Source organism: Chiloscyllium plagiosum, chromosome 1, assembly GCF_004010195.1.
Source record: "Chiloscyllium plagiosum isolate BGI_BamShark_2017 chromosome 1, ASM401019v2, whole genome shotgun sequence".
NCBI classification, from domain to species: Eukaryota; Metazoa; Chordata; class Chondrichthyes; order Orectolobiformes; family Hemiscylliidae; genus Chiloscyllium; species Chiloscyllium plagiosum.
The window spans coordinates 83,296,405-83,320,484 of NC_057710.1; the positions used below are offsets into that span (position 1 = coordinate 83,296,405).

At 39.7% G+C, this 24,080-nt stretch overlaps 1 protein-coding gene across 2 annotated transcripts in view; it reads left to right on the forward strand.

The window, feature by feature from the left end:
* The window catches only part of LOC122549979 (zeta-sarcoglycan), a 972,906-nt gene that overhangs the window by 485,799 nt on the left and 463,027 nt on the right, over positions 1 to 24,080 (forward strand). Inside the window, exon 1 of one of the 2 annotated variants that reach the window (XM_043690318.1) lies at positions 6,104 to 6,303. The exons of the other annotated variant lie outside the window; for it this stretch is intronic. The gene's annotated coding sequence lies outside the window, so the exon portion shown is untranslated. Of the gene's footprint in view, positions 1 to 6,103; positions 6,304 to 24,080 lie in introns of those variants that run through there. 2 annotated transcript variants of the gene reach the window in all.

Consider the following 24,080-nt stretch of genomic DNA (forward strand, 5'->3'; position numbering starts at 1 on the left):
AAGAGGGTTACCTCAGATTACAACAGGATCTGGACCAGATGGGCCAATGGGCTGAGAAGTGGCAGATGGAGTTTAATTCAGATAAATGCGAGGTGCTGCATTTTGGGAAAGCAAGTCCTAGCAGAACTTATACACTTAATGGTAAGGTCCTAGGGAGTGTTGATGAACAAAGAGACTTTGGATTGCAGGTTCATAGCTCCTTGAAAGTGGAGTCACAGGTAGATAGGATAGTGAAGAAGGCATTTGGTATGCTTTCCTTTATTGGTCAAAGTATTGAGTACAGGAGTTGGGAGGTCATGTTGTGGCTGTACAGGATATTGATTAGGCCACTGTTGGAATATTGCGTGCAATTCTGGTCTCCTTCCTATCAGAAAGATGTTGTGAAACTTGAAAGGGTTCAGAAAAGATTTACAAGGATGTTGCCAGGGCTGGAGGGTTTGAGCTGTAGTGAGAGGCTGAATAGGCTGGGGCTGTTTTCCCTGGACCGTGGAAGGATGAGGGGTGACCTAATTAAGGTTTATAAAATTATGAGGGGCTTGACAGGCCCAGGTGTCTCAAGGCATGACGTCCTACTGGATAGTCTTTCTGTCTACTGTCCCAATCCCAACACCAACACTTTCAAGTCTCTGTCCATTGAGTGGTAGGTGAGCTTTGCATTCTGGGCCATATTATCAGTGATAGTGATGGAGCACAACAGTATGAGGGGAAGTTCCTGCCTTGTAGTGTTTGATGTGTGTACAGCTGGGCATCTAATATGGTCCCAGTGGTGTGACCACCCTGTGGTGAGCACCTGCACTTCTCCCGCAGGGTGTAGAAACATGCTAAAGAACCAATTGAATAATTAAAATGGTGAAAGGCAGAGCACCACATCAGACAAAATTACAGGTGATTCTGCTATCATGCATGCTTCATCAGCACAAATTGGCTATAATGTGATTGATGAATTGTGGACATTGTTTGTACTGAATGGGTATAGCAATTTTCTATGAGCAATCTTCTGTAAGTGTGATTTCTACAGTGGTTTTTGCATAGCATGATTTTCCATAGAGTGAGGTTGAAGAGGAAGGCAACTGTCACATGTTTCAGAACAACCTGTACTGTTAGTTATGGCAGACCAGTTACCATGAATCATGTTCAACAAAACACTTTCACTCAAAAAGGGAAGGTTCAGCCCAAAATGCTTATTATTCATCCCGTCCAATTTTTGTGTATCCTCTACCTACTCCACACTCCTTCCTCCCTGAGATCCCATTTGATACTTAACAATTTTCTTTTTCTTTCTGCTACATTTTATAGAATGCTTCCAAACTCTTGAATAATTTTGTGGTTAATTCCTTACTTTTCTGTTTTGCTTTCCGTATTTCTGCTTCAACTTGTTTCTTTTTACTTTCTCACTTTTTTTCCTTATTCTTAACATGCATGTAAGTCCAAGATTCCTTCCTTCAATTTTACTGCTTGTAAACAAAATGTACCTGCACAATTTTTGGTTTTCATGTCGGTGTCTGTATTGTAGCTGGCTAGAAGTAGTACTCATTTGGAACACAGATCTTTGGCGCAGCAGCATGGTTGATCCATAGCTTTTGTTGTGTTCTTTGTAATCAGCCATTTTCTGATACTATGTGGAATGAGTTGAATTGGCTGAAGATTGACCTCTCTATTAGACCCCCAGGTAAAGGCTGTGACTTATCATGCATTCACATTTCTTCCTGAACATGGCTGGAAATGCCTCCATCTTGTCTTTTATACTCATATGCGGGATTCTGCCATCATTGAAGATCAATTCTCTCCCTCCACAAGTTGCTTAGTTGTGTGCAACATTTGCAATTGAAAATGGAAGGATCTGATCATTGTTTTTGGAGCTGTTTAACTTTGCCTTTGGTAAGCTGCTTCTGCTGTTTAGTATCTCATGTCGCAGTTCCACCAGGTTGTCACTTTATTTTCAGATGTGCTTTGTGTTGCTCCAGGAATGCTTTATTTAGCACAGCTCATTGGACCAGAGTTAGTCACATGATTCAATAGAAATGGAGAAGCAAGTGAAAGATACATTTAATCAACCTATTCAGATACGTTATAGCACACCTCTGTAAGAGGTAGGACTGGAAGCTGGCCTCCTGGTCCAAATGTAGTCGCACTACCACTTAGCCACAGGGGCTTGAGGATGCTGTGGTGTACTGGGCTTTGACAATACAGATTCTGGAGGGATGCAATTCTACTTGTGTGCTGTGCTCAGATCCTGACCTATACAGGAACTCAAAATGTTAGTGAAATATTGATTTTTCCAATAACCAATCAATTGTACAGTGATCACTTTGGAGTTTCATGGCATCAACTCAAACATGGGCAAGGAAACCTCCCATTGATAACCATGAATTACCCTTTACCCTTGGCTGATAAATCAATATTCAGTCATCCATGTTGAACACCATTGGCAGAAACATTGCTAGCAAGGGCAGCTACCTACTCTGGGTAGGAAACTTTGATGTCCAGCTCAAAAAGTGGCTTGGTAGCACTACTACTGATTGAACTGGCTGAGTCCTAAAGAACATAACTGTCAGACTGGGTCTGTGCCAGATGAAGAATTACACAATAAGAGGGAAAAATAAATCTGATCTTATTCTTTCCAATCTACCTGCTGCACATGTGTCTATCAATGACAATAACTTTGGGAATTACTATTATATAGTTTTTCTGTAGACAAAGAATAATCTTGTCATTAAGAATACCTTCCATCATGTTGTGTGCCACTGTTACTATATTAAATGGGATAGTCTTTAAACAGATCTAGCAACTCAAGAATAGGCATCCCAGAGAGGTGGTTCACCATAAGCAACAGCAGAATTGTATTTAACCACAATCTGTAACGTTAAGACTATACTTGTCACCCCCTCTACCATTGCCAACAAGCGTGAAGATCAATGACCATTAGACTCCATTATTAAGGATGAGATTGCAGAGTACATGGATGTGCGTGGTAAAATAGGGCAGAGTCAGGATAGCTTCATCAAGGAGAGATCATGCCTGACAAATCTGTTAGAATTCTTTGAAGAGGGAACAAGTAAGGTAGATGAAATAGAGGAAGTAGACATATTTATTTGGATTTTCTGAAGGCCTTTGACAAGGTGTCTCACACAAGGCTGCTAAAGAAGGTAAGAGCAAGGGGCAAGGTACTGGCATGGATAGAGGAGTGGCTGAGTGGCAAAGGCAGTAGGGATAAAGGTGTCTTTTTCAGGATGGTACCTGGTGGCTAGTGGAGTCCCGCAGGGATCAGTGTTGGGATCACAACTATTCACATTATACATTAATGTTCTGGATAAAGGAACTGAGGGCATTGTTGCTAGGTTTCAGATGAGATGAAGATAGTTGGGACAGGCAGTTTTAAAGTGGGGAAGCTGCAGAAAGTGGGCAAAGAAGTGGCAGATGAAACACAATGTGGGAAAGTGTAGGGTTATGCATTTTGGTGGGAAGTGTAGGGGTGCACAGTATTTTCTAAATGGGGAAAGGCTTTGAAAATTTGAAGCATAAGGACTTGGGAGTTTTAGTTACAGATCCTCTCAAGATTAGCATGCAGGTTCATTTGGCAGCTAGGAAGGCAAATACAATGTGAGCATTCATTTCAAGAGGGCTGGATTTACAAGAGCAGGGATGTATTGTTGAGGCTGTATAAGACTATGGTCACACTGCTTTGGAACATTGAGCAGTTTTGGGCCCCGTATCTAAGGAAGGATGTTCTGGTATTTGAGGGGATCGGGAGGAGGTTTATGAGAATGTTCTGGGTTTGAAGGGCTTGTCATATGAAGGATGGTTAAGGATTCTGTGTCTGTATTTGATGGAATTTAGAAGGATGAAGGAGGATCTGATTGAAACTTACAGAATACTAAAAGGCCTGGATGAAATGGACATGGAGAAGATGTTTCCATTAGTAAGAGAAACTAGAGTAGAAACCAAGGGCACAGCCTCAGAGTGAAGGGACAATCTTTTAGAACTGATATGAGAAGAAATTTCTTCAGCCACAGAGTGGTAACACTGTGACTCTTGCTGCAGAAGGCTGTGTAGGCCATGTTAGAGTGTCTTAAGAGAGAGATAGGTTCTTGGTTAGTAAGGGGATGAAGGGTTATGGAGAGAAGGTGGGAGACTAGGGTTGTGGAACGTATCAGCCATGATCAAATGATGGAGCAAACCTGATGGGCTGAATGGCCTATTTCTCCTCCTATACCATATAATTTATGCTGTAACATTGCAGGAGCAGCACCAGGCCTATGTAAAAATATACTGCCAACTTGGTGAAGCTGTTTCACTGAATACTTGTGTGGCAAACAGTGCAACCTGCAATAGGCTGGGTGTAGCATTTCCATAGTGTATGGATCAGATCTGCAGACCTGAGAATCATGAATGTTTGTGGATAATTAAACCCCTAACAGAAAGTGCAGTTTCCATAAATATCTTCATCTTCAACATTGGGGTGCCCAGTATATTAGTGCAAACAACATCCTTCATTAGCTGAAAAGCTGAAAGGATGATCCATCTTGTCTTCTTCCTGAAGCCCCCAGCTTTCACATTTACCATCTTCAATCAATTTGATTCACTCCACATGATATCAAAAACTGTGCTGTAAAGTCAATGGGTCCTGAAAACATTCCAACAATAGGACTAAAGATTTATGTTCCAGGCTAGCTGTGCCTTTAGCTAATCTGTTCCAGTTCAGGGTTGAGGAGGGGGATGGATTTTGACCTGTGATCTGTACTGTAGAAATCTGTACTTATACATACATCATGAGTTCTGGCACTCCCCAAGGATTAATCCTTTTCCTTTTTCCCAATGAAGTATTTTCCCTTGGCAACATTGTCCACAAATAAACGTTCGTTTTCATCTCTGTGTTGACGTCATTTGACTTTCCCTCCTCATCACCTCTCGATGCTGCTTATCTAACACCTCAGTTCTGAAATTCTCATCCCTGTTTTCAAACCTGTCTATAATACCACTCCTTATTTTTGTAACTTCCTCCAGCCCAGAATGCTCCAAGATATGGACACTCATCTAAGTTTAACATAAACATGGAGAGGGGGTATTTGACAGTTAAACTAAGGAATCAAACACTGTGCTGCTCTTACCTAGTTCTCTCCCTGAAGAGTTTCCTATTAAATACTAAGGCTGAACTCGGTTAATAATGGCTGCCTAGAAGTTTCCAAGGAGTTCAGCTATTTTGCTCAGATTTTATGCCATTGTAATGCAAGCGAGCAGATCGCAGAAATGCACATCTATCTCCATCGCAGTTAGCAGGTACTTTCTATCTGTACAACAGTGGCTCAAATGTCTTAGAAGAAATTCGAGGCCATAATGTCACGGCAAACAATATAGTATAAAGTTTTCACTTGTGACGCTGATCATAACCCAGTCCTGGCATGGCCTCTTATAAAGTACAAAACAGCTGCACTTGCAAAACATTTTTGTGGGACTTTCATATAACTGCTTATGTTGTGTCCTCAACTGAAAAGAACACAGGGTATAGCAACTGCAGCTGTAAAATAATCCATTTTGGTGCCACTGCTTGCACATGAGAAAGACTGTAAAGTAAGGAAAGATACACAAGACTGCTCTTGTGTCCAGCAGTATTCCATTCTTACTTCACTGGAGAAGAATTCTGCTATCTTACTGACAGTCTTTTTGAAAATCAAATTCAAATGAGGCAGAAACACTATTGCCAGCAGCTCCAAGCTCTGAACTTGAGTTTGGCTTGGCCTCAGGAGCACAATGCCACTAAACGCTACCCTGTTGCCATTGGTTACAGCGCTGCTGAGCTTCTTGCTTGTAGTTTATTTGCATCTTCGCTTTTGAAATTAACCTCCATTCCTAATATTGAAATGCTGTTTCCAATATTTAATCATGCTCTGTATTTTTTTTTTCTGTGAATAAACTTTTGTAAGAACCTAAGAGATTCAGGTTATGAAATATTATTCATTGAATTGTTTTTTTTTTAATTCATTCATGGTTCATCAAATCGCTAGTGTGCTTGTAACTGTTATTTTTGAGAAACATAGCTGAGAGCCTTGGCCAGTCATATGCTTTGCCTCCAACCAGGTTTATTTTTTGTGCAGCCTTAAGCTTGGGTGCTGCTGCTTTTTTTAAATCTAAGGATACAGAGCAGTGAGAGCAGCGTATGAGAGAATAAGAACACTTATATTGGCTGAAATGCAAACAGGAGAAACGTGTAAAGGCAGAAAGAGATGTGACGGAGAGACAAAGGATTGAAAATTAAACAAAATCAGTATGAGATAGGAAGCAAGAATAAATGAAGAAGGACAAAAGGTAAGAAAAGTTTGAAGTAAGATTACAGTAAAATATAAATAAAGTTAAAGACATGGAAAAGATAGGCAATAGAATATAGTGTAATGGCATGCATTTGCATTATCTGTACAAATAGAAAGAACAACTGCAAATGCTCATAGGTTGAATGACCAGGGCACTGCAGATAGTTTTCAAAATTGTCACCCTTACTGATACTACTGTAGGTGCTATGGAGAACTGGAAGGGATAAAATGGTGTCGGTTGTGCTGCTGACCACTTCAGCTTATTCCACATATATCTCATACTAGATTGGCACTATTATTGGCGTGCCATATATATGCTATTAGCGTGCGGGGAGATGGATAAGAGACATTAGCATGTCTATGAGACTCAGTGTATACAGAATACTTGCCCTCAGCTACATGAGGAATGTGTTATTTAATGTACAGGCATTTAACTTATAGGACTGATTTTGATTTACTTCTGCTCTGGAGAAGTTTGTGGAAGTATTGTGCTTTCTTTTGCAAGCTCCCTGGTAAGCTCAAACACTCATTCAGAGAAGCAGAGGATTGCAAAGTGGAGTGCAATAAAAGGCTCAGCAGCAGAGCAAGGCCCAGCTAACAATGAGTGGGAGCTGAGAGAGAGTGAGGCACATGTTTAAAAAGCACAGTGTTAGAGCAGCCTTCTGATCAGGAGGAGTGACAACTGAGCAAGTGTGAAGTGGAATAAAACTCAAGGTAGTGCAGACCCGAGATCAGGAAAACTGGGAACTGAATAAGAGTAGAGCAGAATAAAAGACAATGACAGAATAGGCTTATGGCCAGTAATGAGCACAAGCAGAAATGAGAAAACTGAGGTTGGAGCAGAGAAGAAAGCAATTGCGGGACTACGATCACTGATTATAGTAGTTACTAAGTAAGGACATCAGATAAAAAAAACTAGAATAATTAAATTGTGTTTTAGGTCTTAAATTTGTTGTTAAAATCTTAAGTTTTACTCCTGATCAATTTACTTAGCAGTCCAATAAATAGAGGCATAATACTAAAAATCAGGTGGAAATTGGAGAGCTAGGTAGTAGATTGAATGCAGGACCTCAAAGGTTGTAATCTCTGGATTATTGCCTGTGTTAGTGAGTATCTGAATAGGTGGATAGAATGTATGAAAGGTATGGCTAAAGATTTGGAGCAGGAGAGATAGCTTTAGATTTCTGAATCACTGCATTTGTTTCTCAGGAAGGTGGGACTTGTGCAAAACTGACAGGTTATACCTAAACTGGAATAGAATGAGGCCAACATCCTTACAGGTTGTTTGCCTGTGCAGGTGATGGTGGTTTAAACTAATTTGGTGGGGAGATGTGATACATGTTGAAAATACGGTAGGAGGTGATGCATAGACAAGTATAGCAGATGAACAATGTCAGTCTAGAAGGCAGTACAAATATCATGAGGTTGAAGCACAAGGCTGGATGCTTACTTTCAAGACTGCTCACAAGAAAATAAGGCAGATGAGTTGAGGGTGTTGATTAACACATGGGAATCTTCGCCTTCATGAGACATGGTTGAGAGAGGACCAAGACTAACAGATCAGGATATTTCAGGGGTGGGGGTTTGATGGGGGTGCAGAGATGTGAGAGTGGGGTGGATGTCAAAGAGAAGGTGGTGATGCAATATTGATTAAGGAGTCAATTACTGCAGTAAATTGGGATCTTTTCTTAGAAGGTCCCTCAAATGAAATCATATGGGTAGAATTCCAAACCAGAAAGGGTGCAATGGTGTTGCTGGGGGTGTACTATAGACCCCCTAAACAGTTTGGGAGTGTTAGAAAGGCAGACATGGAGGCAAGTAAATTGGGATCTTTTCTTAGAAGGTCCCTCAAATGAAGTCATATGAGTAGAATTCTAAACCAGAAAGGGTGCAATGGTGTTGCTGGGGGTGTACTATAGACCCCCTAAACAGTTTGGGAGTGTTAGAAAGGCAGACATGGAGGCAAACCTCAGAGAAGTGTAAAAACAAGGTTGACACCAGCACATCCACAGTTACCCACAGTTACAGAACTCAGCAGACACTCCCTAAAAATATAAGGAAATACTAGTAGAGGATTTCAACTTGCCCAATATTAACTGGGATAGACAAAATGTAAAAGACTTGAGGAGGCAGAATTCTTAAACTGTGTCTAGGTAATCTTTTTGAACCAACATGTAGGAAGGCATAATACTAAAAGTCAGGTGGAAATTAGAGAGCGAGGTAAGAGATTAAATGCAGGACCTCAAAGGTTGTATTCTCTGGATCACTGCCCATATTAGTGAGCATCTGAATAGGTGGATAGAATGTTTGAAATGTATGGCTAAAGGTTTGGAGCAGGAGGGATAGCTTTAGATTTTTGGATCACTGGATTTGTTTCTCAGGAAGGTGGGACTTGTACAAACGTGATAGGTTATACCTGAATTGGAATAGAATGAAGCCAACATCCTTGCAGGTTGTGGGAATGCTGGACCTAATGTGAGGAAATGATACCGAGAAAGTATTAGATGTGGATGTGGAAGAACATTTCGGTGATAGTGACCATAATTCAGTAAGATTTAAGGTAATTATGAATAAGGACAAAGATGGACTAGAAAAAAGTTCTCAACTTGGGGTAAGACATGAAGTGGCAGAAGCTACTTTGAAGGAAAATCTACATCTGAGCAGTGGGAGACATTCAGAAAGGTGATAGTGGGAGTACAGGGCCAACATGTTTCTGTAAAGGTGAATGGTAGTATCAATTATGCCAGATACAGATACAGATACAGATAAGATACAGAAAGCTCAAGCTCAAAACAGCAGGTGCCCTGAGAAGTATAAAAGTGCAAAAGGTTTTTTACATTCAGAAAGGTGATAGTGGGAGTACAGGGCCAACATATTTCTGTAAAGGTGAATGGTAGTATCAATTATGCCAGATACAGATACAGATACAGATACAGATAAGATACAGAAAGCTCAAAACAGCAGGTGCCCTGAGAAGTATAAAAGTGCAAAAGGTTTTTATTTTAAATAGAAATTAGGAGAGCAAGGTGTTTAACAGGGGCAAAGAAATAACTAGAGAAAATGTAGAAGTCATTATGGACCAAATGGCAATTTGTGTGCGGAGCTGGAAAACATAGATGAAGTTTCAAATGTGTATTTTGCATCTGTATTCAGGATAATGTCTGTCTAGAGCATGGGGTGGGGTTGTGAAGGAGGAGGACATGGACAGGGGAACGGCAATATACTTGAATAGATAAACACTGAGATAGAGGAGGTGTCAGTAGTTTCAGCAGGCTAGAAAATGGATACATACCTAGACCCAGGTGAGATATATCCAAGGCTGCTGTGGGAGGCAAATGAGGAGATTGCAGGTATTCTAACATTAATTTTCAAATCCTCTCTGGTCGCCGAAGGGGGAGCCAGAAGTTAGGACAGCTAATTATTCATGAAGGGTTGTAAGGTTCAACCAGGAAATTACAGGCCAGTCAGTCTAATATTTGTGGCAGGGAAACAATTGGAAAAAATTCTGAGGGACAGAATTAATCTCCACTTGGAGAGTTAGGATTAGTCATGAATAGTCAGCATGATAAGTAGAAAGTCAGTAAGGAGGAGATCATGTCTAACAAATTTGACTAAATCTTTCAAGAACATGCGTAGGTGGTGTAGATGAAGGTATTACACTTGTTGTAGTCTATACAGACTCCAGTAAGGCTTTTAACTTGGAGGTTAGTGTGTTACCACCTAGGTCATGAGATCTTATTTTGAATAGTAACTTGATGCACTTTCCCAAATGTCTTGGAATATGGACTGGTCTTATGCCATGCTAAAACAATGCTCCTGATATCAGGGGAGGCTTGAGTACATTCGAGAATCTGTCTTCAAGCTTATGATGGTCTGTTTCGCCAGTTAACATGATCTTGGGTTTCAGCTCCACTTTTCTGCCTGCTCCACATATCACCCGATTCCCTGAGAAACCAAGCCTTTGTGTATCTAAGCCTTAATTGTATTCGACAATGGAGCATCCACATCCTTTGGGGTGGAGAACTCTATACGTTTCACAATCCTTTAACTGAAGCAATTCACTGCACTAATCACAACCTGCCAACTTATATGTTTCTTTTTTATGGTCTTTGTTCTTCATGGAATGTGGGCATTACTGACAAGGCCAACATTTGTTTTTTCATTCTCAATTACCTTTGAACTGAGTGACTTGTTATACCATTTCACAGGGAGTTATGATGAACCACATTGCTGTGTACCTGGAGGTTTTTGTCAGCCATACCAGATGAGGATGTCAGATTTCTTTCCCTAAATAACCCTTTTGAGTCAGATGGGATATTACAACAATCGGTCACTGTCATTAAGGCTAACTTTATCTTTGCGTTGCATTAATTGAATTCAAATTCTAGTAGCTGCCATGCAGATTTAAACTCATGTCCCCAGGTTATTTGCTGGACCTCTGCATTATTGCCACCATTTCCCTCAATGTTGCTTCGGTTTTCAGCTCTGCAGTCCAGGAGATGAGTTGTATTTAACTTAAAATGTTAACTCTGTTTCCCTTTAACACTATTTTATTTCAGATCTCCAACAGCTTCGAATCGCTGCATTCTGTCTGTTCTGAACATCAATCCTCTAACATTACTACTAATGCCCCAATTTCATGTTTCTTATTTCACACATAAAGTTTTCGTGGGCACAATATCAATTGTCCTTTGGAATCCCAGGTGTGCCATATTTACTAGTCCACCTTTAACTACCCAATGAATTACATCCTCAAAATAACAAATAAATTTGGCAGATACGATTTTCCTTTTATAAAGCCATGTTGATTTGATCTCATTGGACTATGCTTTTGTATGTGTGTTGTTAAGTGTTCTTCAGTAATAGATTCCAGCACTTTCTGATCTCTGTTGGGCAAAGTCTGTAATTAATTGTTTTCTCTCTTTTCTTGAATAGTGGTGCTACATTTGCTAACTTCAAATTTGTTGGGATGATTCCAGAATCTAGGGAATTTTGAGCAGTTATAGCCAGAACATTCACCACATCTGCAGCTAACTTATTTTGAACCTGTGGACATAGATGGTCAGAACTTTTGGAATTTATCAGATTTTAGTTCTTTTCATGTCTCAAGTACTTTATCTCGGAGAAAAGACATATTTTGTTACAGCTTTTCATCTTACATTCATCAGAATATTTGAAAGTGTAGCAATGTTAGAGTCCAACATCATTTTATACTGTTTAAGAAGAGAGAGCTGAATGGTTGGCGAGTGGTCTGTGGTTGACAGATTGATAGGTTGTGGTGAATGCACAAGTCAGATGATAACTGACAGTTAATTGCCAAACTTGGATTGCAGATTACACCTCCAGCTAAGAAATACTGAATGCTTGACAGTTTCTTCCAGGCTTTGTTTAAATTTTAAACCAGGAAATGTCTTAGAGTCATAGAGTTATACAGCACAGAAACAAACCCTTCCTTCCAACACATCCATTTCCAACCAGATATCCTAAATTAATCGAGTATCATGTGCCAGTATTTGGCCCGTATTCCTTTCAACCCTTCCTATTCATGTGTCCATCCAGATGCCTTTTAAATGTTGTAATTGTACCAGCCTCCACCACTTCCTCTGCTGCTCATTTCATAAATGCATCATCCTCTGTGTGAAAAACTGTGCCCCTGGGTCCCTTTTAAATCCTTCCCCTCTCACCTTAAACCTATGCCTTCTAGCTTTGGAGTCACCTATTCTGGGGAAAAGATCTTGACTTTCAACCCTGTCCATGCCCCTCATGATTTTATAAATCTTGACAAGGTCATCCCTCAGCCTCGGATACTCCAGGGAAAAAAGTCGACTTTGCTCAGGGCATTGACCTTAGAAATGAATGGACAAATGGCTGTACCCATTTAGTTGAGCTGAAACAGGTGCAGTGCATGTACATATGTTTTTCTGTTCGTGTGGTGTTTCCCACTAACACGATACAGCCACCAAGCAAAAACAGCATTCTGCCAATCACACATATGAGTAATGTGGCTTATGAACTTCAGTGATAGTGTGAAAACCTATTGCATGCAAACCTATAAACAGAGGAACATAAATTTCTACCTGTTAATGTACCTTTTCATGGACAGGTCTCAGGTGGGAAATTGAGAATTGCCTCCAGTTCTGGTCCCTTTCAAGATGGAACACACTCACCATCATCCAAATGTCTGTTGTCTCAGTCACTTTAATCATGACTATTCCTACTATAATAGATTCTGCCCTTGCCCCCAACACTCGATCTCTGCAACCCTTGGGCTTCCCCATTCAATCCCTGCCCTGAAACTCCATCAATACCTCCACTCTGGGTTTTAGGATGTAGATACTGGAGACCACAAAACTATTGGCCAAAAACTCAGCCAATTGCTCTCTGGGTGGTGTTTCCTCCCATGAGGGAGATAGCATTTCCAGTCAATAAAAAGTCAGAATATTAAAAGCCTATGAGGTCATCAGCATCCTAATTTACTTCTGGCTATGCTCAGATAGTCATAACATATCAGATTAGATTCCCTACAGTGTGGAAACAGGCCCTTCAGCCCAACCAGTCCACACCGACCCTCTGAAGAGTAACCCACCCAGAACCATTTTCCTCTGACTAATGCATCTAACACTATGGGCAATTTAGCATGGCCAATCCACCTGACTTGCACATCTTTGGACCATGGGACGAAATGGAGCAAACGGAGGAAACCCATACAGACACAGGGAGAATGTGCAAACCACACAGTCACCTGAGTCTGGAATCGAACCTGGGTCCCTGGTGCTGTGAGGTATCAGTATTAACCACTGAGTCACTGTGCTGAATAATTCAGTTGAAATTATTTATATTTCTTGTTTTAACTGTGGAACAGAGGCCACTGCACTGTGTGAAAAGGCAGTTGGTTTTGTGATCTGGTGGTAAAGGATGGAAAATGGTGGTTTCCGCAGTAGTTCGTAGGAACTCTTTGTTTCAATTATTGTTTGCCTCAGCAACACCTCACTTCTAAACGTGTTTTTATAATCAGGAAAGCATCAAAAAACTGAAGAAGAACGAGCTTGCCAGTACCAAAAGATAAACATCAGTCAAACCACGAACAATGCTATTCATCAATACCAGCTCGAAGAGACTGCTTCTCAAAAGTTGACCTCTGAAAGAATGTACATAACTGTTGATATTCAGTCCAGAGGTGAATGACATCATGGATGTAATCCATTATCTCCTGAGATAGACAGATGGATGCAGTACTGCCATGTTCCATGATGAGAAGTAGCACTAACTTGGGTGACAAACTATGATGTTGTCTTTCTTTTCATCGTTTTATGGGCTATGTCCGCTGAAGGAACAGCAGGTCGAGTTGTCAGTTTCTAACTGTGGGTAACAGAACCGAAATCCTGCCCCATTTTAGATAATATCACCAAGAAGAATCGATCCCCAAGAATCAAAAATTGAAAAATAAATGGAACTGGGAATAGACCAAAAACAATTGAACACTCAACTAAAGATGAGTAGTTCTAACAATGTCTTGCTACAGAAAAATGATCTTTCATATCTGAAGTGTTAATCTTTTTGAGTACATCCTCTGAAAAATCAGCAACTAAAGTTAATGGGATAAAGTGTTCATGACATGCTTACAATATCCTCACATTACTTCAATGGGAAATCATTGGAAACACTAAAGAAATGTATTTTCTTTCAAGGTTTCAATGAAGAAACTTCAGGAAGATTTACCTTGAATGAGTTGTCTCTGCATCCATTCTTCATTAATACATCTTTACAGACAAAATGATCCCTGACAGTTTTGACTGCAAGGAAGTTATTAGAGTCCATAGATTATAGTTTTTAGAAATTATAGATTGCAGGAATTAGTTTACCATTCGAATATTCATTATCATTTTAGTAAATGTGAATTCAATTATCTCCTCAGACATAGATATGCTCTAGTAATACAACATAATACAGCTAGCATATGCCCACTTATGCTGATGATTGCTGCTAAGCTTTGTTTAAAGTTTGAACCAGATAGATTGACTTTGGTCAGGGCCCTTAGAAATGAACCTGTGAATGGCTGCAACCCATTCTGTTGAGTTGAAGTAGGTGCAGTGCACATACATGTGCCTTCTGTCTAAGTGCTGCTTGCCCCTACTAACAGGATACAGCCATCAAGCAAAAATGACATTCTGCCAATGGCACAAATAGAAATGTGGTATATGAATTTCAATGCTGGTGTAATGCCAGGTATATAGACTGATCATATCAAATAGTATATCCTTTCAGTTTTTAGCAATAGGCAAGGTACTGAATGTTTCCAACCAGCCATGCTTGCAAAATTCACAACGGCGTTCAACAATAGATGTGACTTGCAGTTAGATAACATTCTTTGCATGATCCTGAATTTGTGAAGAATTATGCTGATAACTAATTTAGGTTTGTCATTTGGGCTCATAATGTGAAGTACTTGCATTAACTGGAGGTGCATATATATTAATATGCGGGTTCTTCAAAGACAGAAAGAACATGTGCAGTTGGTAGTTTCAACTGAACAAAATAAATGTATGACTATTTACTTCTCATGTCCTTACCAATCTTAGTCAACCTACCTGGTTCAAAAGTTAAACATAACCTGACAATTAATTGCCAATTAGCATTAAAGCACTTATACTTCAGGTAATACCAATACCAATCAAACTGTGCTTCACAATCAATCCGCATGTTCCTCTCAGGCAGTGTTAATCGTGGTTTTCCCTTTGAATTGGCATTCTTGTGAAATGTTATAATGAATGCAAGAAAGAAAGCTTCTACAAAATGTCTTTTTAAGCAATATTCATATCATTAATTCATTTTTAAAACTTTGATTATACTTATCACTTGAATGACAGCAGCATTCAAAGCTAAGAAACCACAGCAGAGCAGATCAGTTTCATTTGAAAAAGGGTCCCAAATACAGTCCTTATCATAAGCAAAGAGCCTAGTTGGTTTCAGACTGTGACAGTGCGTGTAGAGGAGAAATGAAGCACAGGTGGTGACAGAGCAAAAGACAGTGGGCTTCATTCTCCCAAATGTTTTACTTCAGGAAATTATAATTCATCAAAAACTTGAACACAGGACAGCAGTCAGACAATGCAGTTGGAGTTCAAAATTCAAGAAACTTCTCCATTTGACAGGTGGATGTTTTTGTATCAATATGGAAGCTATTGCCAAGTCTCTGGACAATATCATCAAAGAACAATATGGAGATAAGCATTAGGAGGGGCTAAGTTTAGATCCTTGTTGGACTATATGAAGTTATCCTGATCATAGGTGCTGATACTTTGTGGTGTCTGTCAGCTCTGTCATTATGTGGTTTAGAGTAAGCTGCCTTTGAAGTATTTAACTGCCATCTGTCCTCCTTTATCTACACCTTGATTTAGATGTTTAGTGAGCTATGGAAGAGGATACATCACTGTACAGACATGAGTACAAGAGGTGTTGTTTATTGTTGCCAAGAAGATTTATTGCATGCTACCAATAAGTACAACTACAAAATAGTCAGACACAAGTGCTGGAACTCAGGAACTGGATAGAATACAATTGTTCAATATGAAGGCCAGTGTAGAACTCCTTGTCTTCACCCACATAATGTGTGTGATTTCATCAGACTAAATTGGAATTAATGAAACATAAATATTAATTCTTTCAGAATCTTTACTATGTAGGTCACTTCCCTCCAGTATATTTTCCACATGTTTATCCATTGTACAATCATGCAGTATCACAAGAGTATCTTTATCACTAGTCCTCTCTCACCCAAGTCTCTTAATACACAAAGACAAATGGTCTGGATGTTTCATAATTTTCCCTGAATGCATGTCCTTTGCATTTAGAAGAATGTTAGGTCTTTTGCTTGAGGACTGTTGACCATGGATCATTTCTCCACTGAAGGAATTTTTATCTTTTGTATCTCCTTCACAATGGAAGTTGTTCCTTGTAGACCTTGAAGCTGGTCCATTTCCTGATCTGGAGGACCCTTAATCTTCTGTAATTCCTCTGCAGAGAGACATTGCTATTTGCGTAGTTATGTAATAACATTATCTGAAAAAAAAATCTTGTGAATGTCCACCAGAAAAGACAGCTGCTTCTTTAAAACAAGTAACAACTTTCTAATTGGAAGAGGTAGTCTTCTCAATAATTAGACCAGGCAGGTTTCTGTTCTTGATTATGTCCTGAGTCTATGCATGTTGTTCTGGCACCGATGGAGTCATATACAGTTCATCTATCTCAAATTATTGATCAGACTAAATATCTTCATTGGCCTTTGTGATTCTTTGACTACAAAGCCTTTTCAGACTCTCAGTTGTGAATTAAAATATCACTTCTGTTACTGGCATTGATTTATGTTTAGGGAGGATTGGACATTTACATCAGTCTCAGTAAAATCTGTGACTTCCTCTATGTTGAGAATATGAACTAATTGTCTTGATCCAATGGCAGTAACCTCATTGGATTCTTTTTTCTGTATGCATGCTGCCAAGATTCCAGGGAACCCAATGATATTTTCTACCAGTTGCCCATGACTGGTTGGTCAAACATGGTTTATTTGGACAACTGATTGTTTCTGATTCAATTGTTCTCTTGGAACTTTGTTGATCTCTGTATCTTTTGATGAGGATAAAGTTGAAGCATGTATGCAGGCTCAAAAGTGCAAACTTGTTGTTGTAATCAACATGCACTATTTCAATTTTCTTATGTGTTGGATTGCAATATAACTTATAGTATTCCTACATTCCTGATACCCATTTCATCTGTGCCATGGAGTCTCATCTGTAATAAGTAATCTCTACTTCTTTTGCCATTAAAAATGGCACTATACTCAAAGCCTTTATTGTTTTCTCTCCACAGATGCTGCCAGGTGTGCTGGGTTTTCCAGAAATTTCTGATTATGTTTCAGATTTGCAACATCCACAGTTCCTTGTTTTATTCACTAAATATAACGGTCTGTTCACCTGCTTACTGTTTAATTTTGAGGCAATATTTATTTTAAGAACTGTCAACACCACAATGTGCAATCATGTGTTGGTCCTTCTCTGACTATGAATCTTTATGACAGTGTTATACCCTTTTCCATTTCTTCTCAATGTTTTTTTCTTAATTTTTATTGGTGTAAAGCTGTTTTTAATTTAAATAGTGGTCAGTTTCTCCTAACATCTTCTGCAAGATTCTTTAACTAGGGTTCTTTAAACTTGTTCTCTTCCAGCTTAATTTCGAGACCTGGGTGAAACTACAAACCTGGTCTGAACTTTTATGCTATGTTTCTTGTGCCTCGTGACTCTAACCTTGATGATGGTTGTTGTAACAAGTGAGAACACCTTTTTTCACTTGCAGGATATCTCTTCTTTTCTGACCTGTGCACTTTATTCATAAAGTTATCCTCGTTTTCATTAGTCATAGTTAATTTTAGCCTTCCCTTCTTTTGCTAATTGCAGAGCCTCATTTTCTACACTTTCTGACTTTTAAGTGTGGCTGGCATTCTGGTCTTTTCCTAGCCCACACGTTTGTTGCCACTTTTGTTTTCTTGATTCAGGTATGTCTTTGGAGTACTACTTCCATGGCCCCTGCAGTCTGGGTGGAGCTCAATCTAACATGAACATTAATTCCTTCAGAACTATTACTTGAAACAATAGATTCTGCAGTAATGCTAAGAAACAAGAAGAGAAAGAATTCTGAGAGGTTTGGATTATGATTAGACAGGAAGTGTGGAACCAAATGTCAATAGTCTTGATAAGTTTATTGTAGACACTGAGAGGTCATTTCTCCTGACCTGAAAATGTGTTGCTGGAACAGCGCAGCAGGTCAGGCAACATCCAGGAAACAGGAGAATCGACGTTTCGGGCATAAGCCCTTCTTCAGGAATGAGGAATTGTGGTTGGAGGGTTCCTAGGCGGAAGATGAGGCGCTCTTCCTCCAACCGTCGTGTTGTTGTGACCAAAGAGTCTAGAATATGAGGGCACCATCTCAGGATAAAAGGGCCAATCATTTAGGATTTTGAGTGAAGATATTTATCCTAATCTAAGGATTGTGAAATTTTAGAAACCCCTAACTTGGATAGTTGTGGATTTTCATTTTTGAATAGTTCTACAGGCTTTTGACCTGAAGAGAATCAAGGGAAATTGGAGTAGGTGGGAAATGGAATTGACGCAGAAGATCATTCCTGATTTTGTTTTGAATGTTAGGGCAGATTGAAGGACTAAATGGTCCTCTTGCTCCTCTTACATATGTTTTAATAGAATTAAGACAATGGATGCATAAAAAGATGATAATGTAGTCAAGTACCACAAAAGCTGTTCAGTAATCACAGAGGGATTGTACATCATCAAAGTTATAGAGGAAATAATATGTGATTTTAGTTCGGGTTGTTTCAGTGCTGTGATGAGGCAGGAAATCAATGATTCACATGTGGTTGTGAACCTAGTGAGCTTGAGAGGTAAATGGTCTTCTTTTGCTTCTGAACGTCTTCTGAAGGAAAGAAAATTGCCTTCAAATACATTGAATTACTTTTGCAGTGTAGTTATATTGGCAAAGATTTAACTCTTTGTTTGTTTGACATTTAGATAATCTTGCTGAATCCCTACACTGGCCTTCCAAGAGCATCCCATCCAGACTCGCCACCTTACCCTATCCCTGTAACCCCACATTTCCCATGGTTAATCCAACTTGCCTGCACATCCTTGGACACTATGGGCAATTTAGCTTGCTGAGGTGCAATCCAGCATTAGTGGTGGCATAGTCTGATCTAGTCTGGTGAGGTACAGGGAAAGAAGGAAGAAGACCAGCTCCCTTGGGTTGATGGCAAGGAGGAGGGGTGAAGATGGGATGAGTCCCTGTACTAGGGAGTTGTCAGGCCACAGTTGGTGGCAGTGACAGAGTATTGGATCAGGATCTGGAGGAGTTGAAATTGGGGATGTATGGGATCTGTTCAATAATTATTAATGAGGCAGACTGAGTTACTGTTTTATTTACTTCCTTAGAACCCCCTGAAGTCTCTGATTTTTATGAAGCCTTATGGAGGGTTCCTACTGTAGAGGACTTATTCCTAGTGTGGATGAATTGAATTTCCCAGGCAATTTCTATTAGTGTGTATGACAATGGGGATTCTTCAGAGTCTCCATGTACAACTCCTATTTATGCCTGAATAATGGCTATCTGGTCAGTTGAAATTCTGAGCTCACATGTTACATGACCAAAAGCTCAATCAATGAGATAGGTTTTAAGGAGAGTCATAAAAGAATGAAGACAGATAGAAAGGTAGAGAATTCCAGCATTTGGAGTATAACCAACTAAACACATGGCCAAAAAGAGCAGAGGAATTAACTTTGGGCACACTCAGTCGCCAAATCCAGATGAGCACAGATATCTCGGAGAATTGTAAGGCTGGAGGAGATTCTAGAGATGAAGGGTGAAACTACAAATGGATGCACAACCAGATTGAGAACTTTAAAATAAATTTGTTGCTTAACTAAGAACCAATATAGAGTTGGAATAGACAGTGATGATTGTTGAATGGGACATTGGGTGCATTAAAACTTGGACAGCAACGTTTTGGATGACCTCCAGTTTATGAAACATAGAATGTGAAACAGCAACAGGATTGGAACCTCCAAATCTGTAGGTGATTGAGGCATGCATGAGGATTTCAACAACAGATGAACTGAAGCAGGGGTGAAGTGTGGGGATGTTAGCAAGGTGGTAAAAGGCAATATTAGTGTTGGTTTGATCAGAATCTCATCTTATGACACCAAAATTGCAAACAAACTAATTTAGACTTGGACACAATTGCTGTAGAGAGAAGGAGATTGGTAGCCAGGGAAGAGAGTTTGGAGGACGTATTAGGACTTCGGACAGAAGCTCATAAACAGTTAGTTGTCAATAAGTACCATTGTTTAACAACACTGGGACACAATTGTAAAGTAATGCAGTTACTCAATATGTTTACACTGAGAACATTTGAAGGTGAAACACTGCTTTTGCTGTTCTGGATTGGAAGCTGTATGCCCTTACTACTGGGGCTGAATAAAGTCCTTGTTAAAACTATGGGAAATTTGAACCTAAAAAAATTGGCAAGTTTGTATTTGTTGTGTTTGGCAGGGATGAGGTGAAGTGTGGAATCCCAACCTCTGGGCTCCCTAATCTAGGTCAACATAGGTCTGCTGGCCTAATTGAATAGTGACAGCTCTGATTTTGTGTCTTCTGTTATAAACATAGGCATAACTAAATGCTTTCATATAAAGTCTCTTCACACTTACAATAACTTCACTAAAAGCCATTGATTTAGAGGTTAGTGAAACTTCAAAGTAAAAAAAAACTTGCTTTTGGAGATTACAAGCAATTCTAACAGAATAACAGAAATGGATTTTGCTTGTTTCGAAACTCTGAAGATTACTGGTTTAAATTGCTCTGGCAATTTACTTCTGTAAAATGTTTGGCATCAATAGTTTTTTAATGCCCCAGAGTATAAATCATTTAGCTTGCACTGCTGTATTTCCTTAAAGTATTATCAATATTTGGTTAGGAGATTGAATTCATGTCAAGCATTTATTTTACACCCCACTGTAATTTGCTATCGTTCTGTTCACAAATTATGAAACACTGATTGAAGTAAAATGAGGATTTTACTGTGAACTTTACAGCCTGATAGCTTCTCCATTCCCTTCTCTATGTGTGAAAATCTGAGGTTTCACTGTTGTTGAACTGTGTCACCATCATCCACGTTGTCATTTTGCATTATGGGTAGACAATGTAATAAATAATAACAAGTCAGAATCATTTTCAATTCAATTTGGTGTTTTAGGTAATGGACAGAAGCATAGAAATGAAATTTAGAGAAAATTAAGGAAATTATCTGTAGTATTCTGGGTACCTCCAATCATCATCATCATCACACAAAAACAAAGCAGATAATCTGGCCATTACAACATGGCTGTTGGTGGATGTTGGCTGTGGACACAGTTATTGCTACATTTCCTTGCCTGAAAAACACAGTGACTACACTTCCAAAATAAAATGCTTTATCATTTTTAAAGTGCTTTGAAACATCCAGTGATCATGAAAACTCCTGTATTAAATGCAAGACCTTATTTTACTTTTATGAATATTCCAGCTCTGGAACCAAAGCAGAAGCAACAAAAACAGAAATTGATGGCAAAACTCAGCAAGTCTGGCAATATCTCTGGGGAGAAAGCAGAGATATCATTTTGAGTTCAGTGACTCTTTCTCAGAACTGATAGCAGTTAGGAAAAAGTGGTATTAACAGTGAAGACAAGTTGATGGAATGGCGGTTGAGGGAGGTTGTGGTGTGGGTGGGGGAATGCGGGAGGGGTGGATGGATAAATGGAGATGAAGCACAGAGAGAGAGAGAAACAGATGAAAGAGGTGAACAAATGAGGATATTATTGATAGTAGAAAGAAGGGAGACTGAATAGTGATAATGAGAGCTGAGAAGAGGAAAGAATTGGTAGGCTGTGTTGAAAGTAACTGAGGTAGGACTGAATGTGGGAATGATTAAAAAACATGGAAAGATGGAATGAGGTTCTAAAGTTATTGAACTCGATGTTGAGTCCTAGAGGCTGCAGGGACCCACTTGGTAAATGAATACTGTTCTTCAAGGGTGTGCTGAGACTCGCTGGAGCACTACAGTAAACCCAAGGCAGAGATGTGGGCATGGGAACATGGCAACTGAAAGCTCGGGGTCATTTTTACAGACAGAAACATTTCAGACTTTTGTGCCCAAACAACTGCCTAACAATTTGTATATCACAAGGTATTTAGTAGTCGCAGAACCTGAGTACTGCTGAAAAAGTACATATATTGCTGATTCGTTTCATCTTGCACTCAGGGCATTTGTGTGATTGTCAATATCACAGAGAACACTATTTTATGATGTATGTGAAAAACATACTGATTGGTTAGAAAGTGGACTCTGATTGACCTAAGTATTGCCATGGAAATTAACAAATTAGATTATGACTCACTGTTAACTCCTAAGCTTTCCTTAAATTGGAATCAACAAGTTTAACTTCAGTCAAGGTATTGCCCTAAGGAATGATACAGAAAAGAGCTGTTGCTAATTTTGTGAATTTGAAATAGGAACAATGTTTCCACATGTTCTTTCAGTCTGCATAGGGCAGAGTCCTGTGTATTAATATACTGAATGAAGCTTCCAGTCAGCCCACATGTGTCACACTGCAGACCCAACTGACAATCATTCAGGCTGAATTATTTTGCAAATACTGTGAAAGCACATCAAATGTTGGATACTGTTTGAGTTTTGCATGTGCAATCAGGTTTGATATACTCATGGCCTTGCCTGCCAGAAACAGTGAAAGGACATGATGACAATGTTCAGGATGTATGACCTTTTTTCATAGTTCCTTGAAAGTGGAGTTGCAGGTAGACAGGATAATGAAGAAGGCATTTGGTATGCTTGCCTTTATTGGTCAGTGCATTGAGTATAGGATTTGGGAGGTCTTGTTGCAGCTGTACAGAATATTGGTTCGGCCACTTTTGGAGTATTGTATGCAATTCTGGTCTCCCTGCTATGGAAAGGATGTTGTGAAACTTGAAAGGGTTCAGAAGAGATTAACGAGGATGTTGCCAGGTTTGGAGGGTTTGAGCTATAGGGAGAGGCTGAATAGGCTGGAGTGATTTTCCCTGGAGTCTTGGAGGCTGAGGGGTGTCCTTATAGGTGTTTATAAAATCATGAGGGAGGTGGATAGGTTAAATAGACAAGGTATTTTCCCAAGGGGAGGGGAGTCCAAAATTGGAAGATATAGGTTTAAGGTATAGGGGAAAGATTTAAAAGGGATCTAAGGGCCAACGTTTTCACACAGAGGGTGGTGTGTGTATGGAATGAGCTGCCAGAGGATGTGGTGGAGATTGTACGATTGCAACATTTAAAAAGCATCTGGATGGGTATATGAATAGGAAGGATTCAGAGGGATATGGGCTAATTTCTGGCAAATGGGACTACATTTATATGAGATATCTGGTCGGCATGGACGAGTTGGACCGAAGGATCTGTTTCCATGCTGTACAGCTCTGTGACTTTATGACTCATTACAAGGGTATATGGATTTTAGTAAGGTGTTTGATAAGGTTCCCCATGGTAGGCTACTGCAAAAAATACGGAGGTATGGCATTGAGGGTGAGTTGGAGGTTTGGATTAGGAATTGGCTGGCTGGAAGAAGACAGAGGGTAGAAGTTGATGGTAAAGGTTCATCTTGGAGTGCAGTTACTAGCAGTGTTCCGCAAGGATCTGTTTTGGGACCACTGCTGTTTGTCATTTTTATAAATGACCTGGAAGAGGGGTTAGAAGGTTAGGTGAGCAAGTTTGCGGATGATACGAAAGTCGGAGGAGTTGTAGACAGTGAGGAAGAATGTGGCAGGTTACAGCAGGATATAGAAAAGCTGCAGAGCTGGGCAGAAAGGTGGCAAATGGAATTCAATGTAGCCAAATGTGAGGTGATTCACTTTGGGAAGAATAACAAAAAGATGGGGTACTGGGCTAATGGTCGGATACTTGGTAGTGTGGATGAGCAGAGGGATCTTGGTGTCCATGTACACAGATCTCTGAAAGTTGCCACCCAGGTAAATAGTGCGGTGAGGAAGGCATATGGCGTACTGGCTTTTATTGGTAGAGGAATAGAGTTCCGGAGTCCTGAGGTCATGATGCAGTTGTATAAGACTCTGGTACGGCCGCATCTGGAATATTGTGTGCAGTTTTGGTCGCCATACTATAAGAAGGATGTGGAGGCA